Source organism: Lipotes vexillifer, unplaced genomic scaffold (genome assembly GCF_000442215.2).
Source record: "Lipotes vexillifer unplaced genomic scaffold, Lipotes_vexillifer_v1.1 scaffold88, whole genome shotgun sequence".
Classification (NCBI taxonomy): Eukaryota; Metazoa; Chordata; class Mammalia; order Artiodactyla; family Lipotidae; genus Lipotes; species Lipotes vexillifer.
In genome coordinates this window covers 856,120-868,470 of record NW_006779887.1, presented here as the reverse complement: position 1 = coordinate 868,470, position 12,351 = coordinate 856,120, and positions in this window count along the sequence as shown.

Here is a 12,351-nt window from a genome sequence, read left to right as displayed (position 1 = left end):
GTATATATATATATATATATATATATATATATATATATATATATATATATATATATATACACACTATATATAATACATATATATAAAACATTCCAACCAAAAGCAGCAGAGTACATATTCTTCTCAAGTACAGATGGAACATTCTCCAGGATATATTGCATGCTCGGCCACAAAACAAGTCTCAGTGAATTTAAGAAGACTGAAATCATATCAAGCATCTTTTCTGATCACAGTAGCAAGAGACTAGAAATCAACTATGAGAAAAAAACTGCAAAAAACACAAACACGTGGAGGCTAAACAATATGCTACTAAACAACCAATTGGTCAATGAAGAAATCAAAAAGGAAATAAAAAAAAATACCTGGAGACAAATGAAAATGGAAACACAATGATCCAAAATCTATGGGAAACAGCAAAAGCAGCTCTAAGAGGGAAGTTTATAGTGATACATACCTCAGGAAATAAGAAATATCTCAAATAAACAATCTAACCTTACACCTGAAGGAACTAGAAAAGAAAAACCACCAAAACCCCAAGTTAGTAGAAGGAAAGAAATAATAAATATCAGAGCAGAAATAAATGAAATAGAGACTAAAAACAATAGAAAAGATCAAGGAAACTATGAGCCGGATCTTTGAAAAGATAAACAAATTTGATAAGTCTTTAGCCAGACTCATCAAGAAAAAAAGAGAGAGGGCACAAATAAATAAAATCAGAAATGAAAGAGGAAAAGTTATACTAATACCATAGAAATACAGAGAATCATAAGAGATTAATATGAGCAATTATATGCCAATAAAATGAATGACCTAGAAGAAATAGATAAATTCCTAGAAATGTACAATCTCCCAAGACTGGATCAGGAAGAAATAGAACATATGAACAGATTGTTTACTAGTAAAGAAATTGAATCAGTAATAAAAAAACTCCCAAGAAACAGAAGCCCAGGACCAGATGGCTTCACAGGTAAATTCTACCAAACATTTAGTGAAGAGCTAGCATCTATCCTTATCAAACTATTAAAAAAAAATTGAACAGGAAGGAACACTTCCAAACTCATTTTATGAGGCCAGCATCACCCTGACACCAAAACCAAAGATATCACAAAAAAAGAAAATTATAGGCCGATATTACTGATGAACATAGATGTAAAATTCCTCAACAAAATATTAGTAAACCAAATCCAACAGTACATTGAAAGGATCATACGTCATGAACAAGTGGGATTTATTCCAGGGATGCAAGGATTTTCAGTATCTGCAAATCAATCAGCGTGATACATCATATTAACTAAGTGAAGAATAAAAACCATACGATCATCTCAATAGATGCAGAAAAAGCTTTTGTTAAAATTCAACATCCATTTATGATAAAAACTCTCAACAAAGTGGGTATAGAGGGAACATACCTCAACATAATAAAGGCCACATATGACAAGCCTACAATCAACGTTACACTTAATGGTGAAAAGCTGAAAGCATTTCCTCTAAGATCAAGAGCAAGACAGGGATACCCACTCTCACCAGTTTTACTCAAAATTGTATTGGAAGTCCTAGCTACAGCAGTCAGACGGGAAAAAGAAGTAAACAGAATCCAAATTTGGAAAGGAAGAAAAACTGTCACTGTTTGCAGATGACATGATACTGTACATAGAAAATCCTTAAGAGGCCACTAAAAAAACATTAGAACTAATAAAAGAATTCAGTAAAGTTGGAGGATTCAAAATTAATATACAGAAATCTGTTGTGTTTCTATACACTAAAAATGAACTATCCGGGAAATTAAGAAAACAGTCCCATTTGCAATTGCATCAGAAAGAATAAATCTAAGCAAGGAGGTAAAAGGCCTGTACTTGAAAAACTATAAGACATTGATAAAAGAAATTGAAGATGAAACAAACAAATGGAAAGATATACTATCCTCATGGATTAGAAGAATCAGTATATAAAAAATGTCCATACTACCCAAAGCAACCTTCAGATTCAATGCAATCCCTATCAAAATTCCAAACAAATAATTCTGAAATTTGTATGGAAACACAAAAGACCCTGAATAGCTAAAGCAATCTTTAAAAAGAAGAGTGATGGGAAAATTTGTTATGCAGCAATAGATAGATAATACAGTGCCTTGCTTTGTTTCCTCCCATTTCCTGTCCTACTCCCCCGGTTCTCTTAACAGTTTTTCCAGAGGGCTTTTTCTTAATAAATCACTTCTACCTGATTCTTCCCTATGACAGTTGGTCCTAGGCAGCAGATTCTAAGGATGGGATTCTAAGGTTGGATAACTTACCAGCAAGATGGCAACAAGGACCATCACTGTAATAGGTGAAGTGCTGTAGCTTGGCATATCAGAGCCTTGCAAATATTAACACTTTCACCTGTGGTGGGTTGAGATAGGAACATAGACTGAAGAGAATGTTCTGGTTTATGCACTATCTCTAGTATTTGAGAGATTTGAGGGAGACAGTAATTAAAAGGACAGTGGAAGAGTTCGTTGATTTTGGGTGCTTACTGATGCATTGACGAGAGAAAATGACAAGCTCATTATCAAAATAAAGTATGATGTGAAAGTCTGAAGGCCTCCAGTGCAGCAACCAGAGGGTGGACCACGCTTAAGATAAAGCTCAGGATCTTAGTGTAAGAACAGCAGAACTTCAGGGAATACTACATTAGCAACTTCTTTCATGTGAAAGTTAAGATCCTGTTAGGGAAGGCGTAAGACCCTGAGACTTAAGATGGGGACAGTTGGGTGCACCAGAGACCTTTGCATCACCCGATTCCCCTGAACCCCCTGGGATGGCAGAAATGGACCATTTCCTCTTGCTGGAGGATAGCAGCACCTATTCCTCATCTAAAGACTATGCAGAGGTTGCAACAGGAACAAATGCTCTGCAAGACAGTACATGCTGTCCTCAGAGTCTGCTCTCACCTCCCTTCCTGGCCATTAGACTAGTAATTTTGGTCACATATTGTATCCCAACTGATGAAGTGCTGGCCCTGCTGAAGGAGAAAGGAGCAGAGCTGCAGGAACTGGCTATTAAATACTTGTATATTAACCTGGGAGTGGGTTTTAGAGAGTGATGACCTGGTAGTATAGACTATAGAGTTAGATATGGCAAGAGTTTGTTACAATGAATATACTCACCTGTGATTCAGGATTTACTATTCTGGCAGGGGCTCTTGGAGCCAGGCTCAGTATGCTGCTGGATTGCTCAAAGAGGCTTGGAAAGAGTGATGGCACATAATGAAAGAGGCAGTAAGGCCAGAACTGCCTTGGCATGGTATCAAGGAAGGAATCAAAGTCTCAGAGCAGTGAGCATATGTGCTAGTTATCAGCTTATTATCTCTTAGCTCCAAATCCACTTTTGTTTTCTTTTTTTTTTTTCTTTTGCCTTGTGATTTTGGAGCTGGACTATGTAATCATTTCTTTGTTGCCATCTGGTACAATATTAGGCTTTAACAGTGGAGGGTGCTGGAGGGATACTGCACAGCATAGGGGAGGAAGGGGCTTCTCTTTTTGGTTTTGGCATGCTTTTTTTCTCTTTCTCTTTCCTCTGATGATGTGGTGCCTAACAGTAGGCAGAGGCCCATTGGTACTCACTCCCCTATAAGTTGCTGCAGTAATCCAGCAGGCTGCTTGCTGTGAACCAGCTCAAGTTCATTCAGTAAACTTTACTGTTAAGGGTAGGAGGGTGACTGGAAATCAGAATGTTTTGGTCCACAGGGTTCTCTCACAGTAGCCAAGTGATCATGGAGTAATTATGAATGAAGGGGTTGGGCATTCTACTAGAATATTGCTGCATTCATATAGCAGAAAACAACAACAATACAAACTCCAGATCTGGTGGCCAACAGTCTGATTGGAATTGCCACAGTGGAGAGTCATGGCCACTCACCCATCTTCCAGACCTAAGCCAGTGCACAGACTCAGAGTTCCTTGACTGAAGGGCAGCTGGGTCCCCTTGGGAAGGACCTAGTAATGTTGCCACAAGTATATACAGTAAATCTTCTCTCAAGTCTTCCCCAGTGGGAACTGGTGCCTATTTACTAGAATAAATGTGCAGTAAGGAAAAAACCTCTTGGGTATTACTAGATACTGGCTCTGTATTGATGCTAATTTCTGGGGAAGTAAGATACTAGCAAGTCCCAGTAAGTCAAAGTGGGGACTTATGGTGGCCAGGTGACAAGTGGAATCTTAACTAACTCACAGTGGTTGCATTGATCCATGGACCCTGTGGTTATTTTCCCAGTTCTTGAATGCAATATTGGAAGATACACAATTGGTAACTGCCAGAATACCTGCACTCGCTCTGTGTCCCATGGGGTAGGGGCCATTTATGATAGGCAGGGCTAAGTAAAAGCTTCTGGAACTTCGCCTCCCTACCAAGGTAGTAAGTTAGAAGTAATATGCATCTATGGGTGAACTATAGATATTATGCCTCCATCAGACACTTAAAATATGTGGGGTTGGTGATACCTAGCACATTCCCATTTAAATCACCTGTTTCACTTGTGTAGCATTTGGATAGATTTAGAGAATGACTAAGAATATTGTAATCTTAATCAGGTAGTGACTCTGACTGCATCTTCTGCCTCAGATGTAGCATCTTTATCAGAGCAAATCAACACAGCCCCCAACACTTGATAGGCAATTATAAACCTAGCTAATACATTTTTCCTCATACCAATTTGTGCAGAACACCAGAAGCGGTTTGCTTTGACCTGGAAAGGCTAACAGCACACCTTCACTTTTCCAGGCCCCTGACCGATAGCCAAACCATTCTCCACTGTCTAGGAATCCGTGTATATCTTTACCTTGGACAACTTTACTTTTCACATACAATGGATGACCAGGTGCACTGCCCAAAATTCTTCTCCCTGGTCTTGAGAAGAGCCCTGTGGGTGCAACTATGAGAGTGGGCAAAAATTTCAGCATCTTTTTTTTTTTTATTGCATATTAAAGCATTTTAGAGAGCATCCGCTGCAGAAGAGACACTGTTCATCCAGGCTGTCAGGAGGATCATCCAGTAGATGTCAGACAGTCTTTGCCTGATTTACCACTGAGAGCTCACAGGGTATCTGATGTACCAAAAAAAGCATCTCACATGTTACCCTGATCAAGGTATACTCACTTTATGTTAAGGAGGTAAAACAATGAACATATGATCATGGCATCACCAATTTTACCACATAGTACGTAGTATGCTGATAGGTTGAAAAGTATTGGGATGACTTATTGAAGGTGTAGCTGAAGTGTCATCTTGAAGATGATAATCTACAAGGTTGGAACACGGTCCTTTAAGGTGCAGTATTTCTTTTGAGTCAATGGCCATTATATGACTTTGTGTAGAGCATGAGTCTGGGTCAAGTGACTTGCATGGTGAATAGGTACTTCTTGTGCCTGCAAATTTAGTTTCTGAAGTTTTAGAGGTTCTGGTTCCCAGATGGGGTTACTTCCATCAGGGATCTCAGTCAGAGTCCCACTAAATCTAAACTATGTTTATACCGTAACATTTTATACTTCTCATGCCATTAAGTTAGCTAAGGCTAAGAAAGGAGTTATAGTGGCAAAGGTAATTGACCCTGATCACCATGAGGAGGTAGGGTTGCTGCTCCATAATAAGGAAAGGGAAGAGAATGTTTAGAACTCAGGAGATCCATTGGCATATCTCTTGGTGTTCTCATGTGAAAAAGGAATTATAGCTACAGAGGCCTGAGGGGGCAAATTAGCCATGGGCTCAGACCTCTCAGGGATGAAGGTCTAGGTCACTCAGCAGGCAAGTAACCTAGACCAGCAGAAGCTAGCCAAAGGGAGAGGAATCTAGAATTGGTGGTAGAGAATCATAAATGGGTGGTATCGGTTATAGCTTCAGGACCAACTGTAGCAGTAGAGACTATGGTTTGTCCTACTAACTTCCTTCTGTAAAAATAATCATACTACTAATAAGAATAATCATAAATTATAGAGCTCATATATTCTTGTCACTGTTCTATGTGCTTTATATTAATAAATTCGGTCTTCAAAAAAACCCTATGAATTGGGTAATAGTATTATGATAGCTTTACAGATAAAGGAACTGAGACCTAAGATGAAGTAACTAAATGATCAAGAGTTGAGAGGGATGTGGATGATAGAATACCTTTTGCATGGAATAATCAAGAAAGAATTCATTAATTGGCTTTTGATCCTTTGCTTCAAGGTGGTTGGATGAATAGCAGGTTTGGTGACGGGTGGGTGGATGCAAAGAGGAACACCTTCCAGGGGTAGGGAATGGAATAAACAGATGGCACACAGGGAGCAAATAGAGATGTATGCTGGTTGAGTAATAGATACATGAGTTTGGTCAGAGGGCAAGACTGGTGATGGGAAGGAATGGGAGATAAAATTTTAAAAGTAGAATTGGGTCATCCTAGGTAGAGTTCTGAAGCCAAGTTTAAAACTTTGAATTTTATTTTTGGCGGTCACAGGGAATGATTTAGGATTAAAAAAAATATATTTATTTATTTTTATTTTTGGCTGCATTGGGTCTTTGTTGCTGCACGTGGGCTTTCCCTTGTTGCGGTGAGCAGGGGCTACTCTTCATTACAGTGAGTGGGCTTCTCATTGTGGTGGCTTCTCTTGTTGAAGAGCATGGGCTCTAGGTGTGTGGGCTTCAGTAGTTGTGGCATGTGGGCTCAGTAGTTGTGGCACACAGGCTTAGTTGCTTTGTGGTATGTGGGATCTTCCCAGACCAGGGCTCAAACCAGTGTCCCCTGCATTGGCAGGCATATTCTTAACCACTGTGCCACCAGGGAATTCCCTGATTTAGGATTTTTAAGGACATATGTGACATTATAGAGCTCTCCAGAAGAGGGGTTTCCAAATGCCAGGTGGTAAACAGATCCCATTCTGGCTGCTTAAGAATTGTTTGTGTCCTTGCAGGACATTTGGCCCTGTTCAAAACATTCATAAGACATTGATTTACCCCCAAATGTCCTTGATACTTGCAGGAACGTTTGGTCCTGTCCAAAACATTCATAAGACATTTCTTCCATGCCAGAGGGTCCTTGACATTTAGTCCTGTCCAAAACCATTTATCATGGACCAACTATGCTCATGGATGTTTTGGATAGAGCCAAATTTCAAGGACCTTTTAGCATAGACCCCGTCTTATGGACCAAATGTCTAAGGGACTTTTTGGATTGGGCAAAATGTCTGCTAACCATTTGGGGACATTTAAATAATACGGATCCCTGGGACTTGCCTGAGGAATTCACCAAGTATATGTCTCTATTGACTGTCTTTTCCCTTCTTCCTTCTCCCTGATGGCCAGGTTATATTTCCACTTTTAATTGCAGGCCCCTTTTCTTGCTCCCTCACATTTATTTGTGACATCAGTGAATTGTGGCTTCTGGTTATGTACCTGTTTTGTCTGAGGTTACTCAACTCAGACCTCAAATGTTTGACAACCTTGGGTTTTTCCTTTTTTTGAGGCCTTGCTAATAAGACTCATGAAGATCCAAAAACTGACCCTTTCTGATACTTTCTTTTTTTGCGGTACGCGGGCCTCTCATTGCTGCGGCCTCTCCCGCCGTGGAGCACAGGCTCCGGACGCGCAGGCTCAGCGGCCATGGCTCACGGGCCCAGCCACTCCGCGGCATGTGGAATCCTCCCGGACCAGGGCATGAACCCGTGTCCCCTGCACTGGCAGGCGGACTCTCAACCACTGCGCCACCAGGGAAGCCCTCTGATACTTTTTTTAAAGAAAAGTTTTAGATTTCTTTTTTTTTTTCCTTTTCTTTTCTAAGCTAAATCATATCTGTCCTTTTAATGGTTTAAATTATGTCATGGTGTCAGACCTTCAATATTCTATCAGGTTCCAGTTTGCCTGTGATCCTCTGTGACAGTGGCACCCAGAATGGCATACAGTGCTCTGGATATTCTGATCCACACAGACTAGAGTGAGACCATTACCCCTCCTCCCCCTAGACCCAAATGGACTCTATGTTTCATAGCTCAGATGCATTCATAGCCCAGCAGCTCCATCATTCTGCTGCTTCTTTCAAAGCTATGGCCACTAAAGTCACTAAGCCTTTTCCATTCTAGCTCGTTCTCATCTCTCTTTCAACAATTGTATGTGCAGTTAGTTACTAGAGAGTTATTGAGGAACTGGACTCACTACTTTAGCCAATTTAATATCCCATCTAGCTTTCTTGTGATGGGCAATTTAGTGTAATGTTGCCACAGTTTTGATTCTGTCTTTTTCTCACAATTTTTCTTTTTTAAAAATGACACGAAAGGCTTTTTTAAAAAAAAATGTGCTAGGTTTGGTTATACTCCTTCATTTTTCCCCCATGAAACTAAAAAGCCAACTGTTTTGTTTGTACATTTTGTCATCAGTCACAGAGAACAAGAACTTTCAAAATGGAATTTGGTTTTGTGTGGTTTTTTTTTTTTTTTAAGATTGGTGGACACAGAAAAGAAAGTTGATACTGAAGACATGAGTAAAATGTGATAATGTATTATTTTAAAAAATTAAGATATAATGCACATACCATAAAATTCATCCTTTAAACTGTATAACTGTCAGGGGTTTTTAGTATATTCCTAAGGTTGTGAAGCCATCACCACTAGTTCCAGAACGTTTTCATTACCTCCAAAGAAACTCCGTACCAGTTAGCAGTCACTATGCATTCTCCTGTGTCCATAGCCCCTTTGGATTTCTGACTTCCTGCTATCTTCTGTGTGTGGAGATCAGAGGATTGCAGTCCGAGAGCTGACTGGCACATGTTTTATTTTGTTTGTTTTTCATCCTAAACTGTGCAGGGGAGAATCTTGCATTTACAGTGTCCCAACATCTCATCTATTCAATTACACTGGATTTTTAGGAAGAGATGAACTCATTTTCGACAGAAAGAGAATTTTGCTCAACATCATCTCCTCAACCTGGGTTTCAGCTTTTTCAATATTCATGCTTCTCTTTCCAGCCAAATGCCCATTCTCTTTAAAGAAAAGGAAGAAGCAAAATAGAAGTTGAGCAGTTCTGTTTTCTCTATGATCTGTTAACATTGCACAATAATCTCTGCTCATCAGGCTTATTTTTTCCACGTTCCTGCTCCAAGCGAAATCATAAGAAGTCTTGTCTTCAGCATCACTTGTGCATTCTTGGCTTTAGCCTTCCTGAGACAATTCCCATTGATTTGCACCAACTTTTGCATGTAATTTTGGCAATAGGTCCCTTGACCCCATCTGTGATATGTGTATCCTAAATCTGAGCTTGTTAGGACACTTTCTGTGTAGCCACATCAATCCTTCCTCTCTTTTTTCCTTCCCAGGAATCATTTCTGGAAGTTAGGTCTGAATTTTATTTTTGAAAGTCCCATCCTTCCTGCCTCATCTCCCCTTGCAGCACCACAGACTGTGGGCCCATAGCTACGTTTTCTTTCTGCCATATAGCAAGAGGGCTTGCCTCTGACTACACCAGCTCTCTCTTCCCTAACAGTCATCACTCCAGGATGACAAAGTCCCTTGCTCCCCAATGTTCCTGCCATTTCATCCTCACCATACAGTTTTCCCATGTTGGTCCAGAAGAGGAGTTTCCCTCGTTATTTCCTCCACCTCTGAGAGATCATACTGTCAGGCTGAATTTGTCAGATGCACTTTTATAAATGGACTAGGACATTACCTTTCTAAGACTTTTGTAGTATGTGATCATTTGTTCTTTTATAAACATTCATGAAGTGCAACTTGCAGAAATCCACCTGAGAGCAGGGATGAAATGAAAGGAGGAAGCTTGTATCCTGAGCTGATAGGTAACAGGGCCACACAGGCACATACCTTGTTTCTCCAGAAGATGATGCCCTTTTAATCACCACGTTTTGGGAGTTGTCAGCTGCTTTATTTACTTTCCCTGCAGATAGATGATTAAGTTAGAATTCTAGCTCTCCCATAACTGTATAACTTTGGGCAATGGGCAAATTACCTATTTTTCTAGGTTTAGTTTTCTTTGTTTGTAAAATGAGAATAAGAATATCTAGCTCATAGTATTTGTCATAGATTAAAGATGTCTCCAAATTTTTTGGACACTCCTCCCATTGAGAGGTAAAATCTATGTCTCTGCTGCTTAAATCTGGGCTCTGTGTTTGCTTGACCAATAGAATATAGCAGAAGTGACAGTGTGCCAGTTTCTGGCATAAGAGACTGGCAGCTTCTACTTCCCCTTTCTAGGAAAACTTTCTCTAGGTGTCCTGATCCACCATGTTAGAAGGCCACACACCCTGAGACCACCATGCTGGGGGCTCAGTATGAGATGGTCCTAACCAAGCCCAACCTTCCAGTCATAATGAAGTCATCTCGTACCTTCCGACTAACCCATCAGCTGAATACCCCCAGGTGACTCATTGACTACAGTGGATGCCATGTGGAGCAGAGGAATTGTCCACCTGAGTCTTGATTGAATTCTTGACACACAGACTCATGCGATTTAATGATTATTGTTTTAAGTTATTCAGTATAGCAGCAATAGAAAACTAGAACAGTATTTGGTACCTGGAAGTGGGGTGCTTCTCTTATAAAACCCTAAAATGTATGGCTTTGGGACTAGGCAGTAGGCAGAACCTAGGAGGCCTTGAGGAGGCTGTTGATAAAAGCTAGAAGGTCATTGAAAAGACAACTGGTGAGTCCTGGAAGGAGGGATAAAATTGGCTTTGGAGGTTGGAAAAAATGTGACCCTTATTGTGTAATGGAGGAAAGTTTAACAACATTGTTGTCTGTAGTAGTGTGGAAAAATAGAACATAAACCTAACAAACTGGTGGATTTGGTTAAAGAGATTTCCTGGCAGAATATTGAAGGTGCCAATTGGTTTCTTTGAGTCACTGATAATAAGGTGTGGATAGAGAGACATAAGTATAATTTTTTTTGCAGTATTTTAACAATTTTTAAAGGAACTGTAGGGACCTAGGATTTAATGGGTTTCAAAATAAAACTTTCTCATTCCCTACCTCTCCATTGGCAAAAGAATTTTGAAGTAAAGTGACCTCAAGGCAAGGTCATATAAAAATATGGCTGTAAGACCCTTTGTTAATCTTCCAGAAAGATTTAAAGATATGTCTAGAACTAGAAAAAAGGCTTCTAATTATCCCATGACTCTCTTGATTCAGCCCAAGGCAGGGAAGGAACTGTCTTATAGAGATTTGTGGGTGTGGCTTTTATTTAATGGAGTGCATCCCAGTGAAATTCATAGAAATCTCACAAAGTTTTTAAGAGAATTGAATTGATGGAAGCCACATCAACTTTGACTAAAACGGACAAAGATAGTTCAAAATAAAAAGAGCTCTCAAATTTCAATGGGCAAGAAGCAGTTAAGAAGGCTACTAAACTACAATCACAGGCTAGTTCTTATGGAAAAGGAAAGTTGGTTCAGAGAGTGGAATCAAGAGATGTGGAGCGCAAGTCCTGGACTGGACTGGACACTAATCCAGCCACTGATGATGTTTGGCCAACTGCATTTCAGAGCTATCATGGGCCAGATGAATGCTATGTGCCTCCTGTTCTTTCCCCTTTTGAACAGGGGTGTCTATTGCTATTATCCTATGCCGGTCTCATGATTGTGTGCTGTCATTGTGTGTGTGTGTGTGTGTGTGTGTGTGTGTGTGTGTGTGTGTGTGCTGGCAGATAACTTGTTCTTTACAGACCTTCTGATGAGAGGAAGAACTGTACCTGTGGAGTCTCATCCACACCTGGACCTGATTTAGATCTGATTTAGATGATGAGATCCCAGATCTTGAGCTAACTGAGTCCTTTGGGGACCTTGGAAAGGAGTCAGAGAATTTTACACAAGGGAAAAATGTAAATAATTTGTGACCAGATGGTAATTTGTGGTAGATTAAATATGTAACAAATTCTTTATATTTTTCTCATAATGAGATAGAATCTATATCCCTGCCCCGTGAATCTGGCAGACTCTGTGACTGCCTTACAGTGTGGGTGAACTGACGTTGTGTCAGTTTCCAGACCCACGCCTTAAGAGACTAGCAGCTACCACTTTTTGAATCAGTCTTTTAAAAAAAAATTATTTATTTGTTTATTTATTTATTTATTTTGACTGCGCCAGGTCTTAGTTGCAGCATGCAGGACCTTTAGTTGTGGCATGCAGACTTCTTCGTTGTGACATGTGGGCTCTTAGTTGCGGCATGCATGCAGAGTCTACTTCCCTGATCAGGGATCAAACCCAGCATCGGGAGCATGGAGTCTTACCCACTGGATCCCCAGGGAAGTCCCTTGGATCAGTCTTTTTAGGAGTCCTGAGCCACCATGTAAGAAATCCAAATACCCTGAAACTGTCATGCTAGAAAAGGCACATATAGGCATT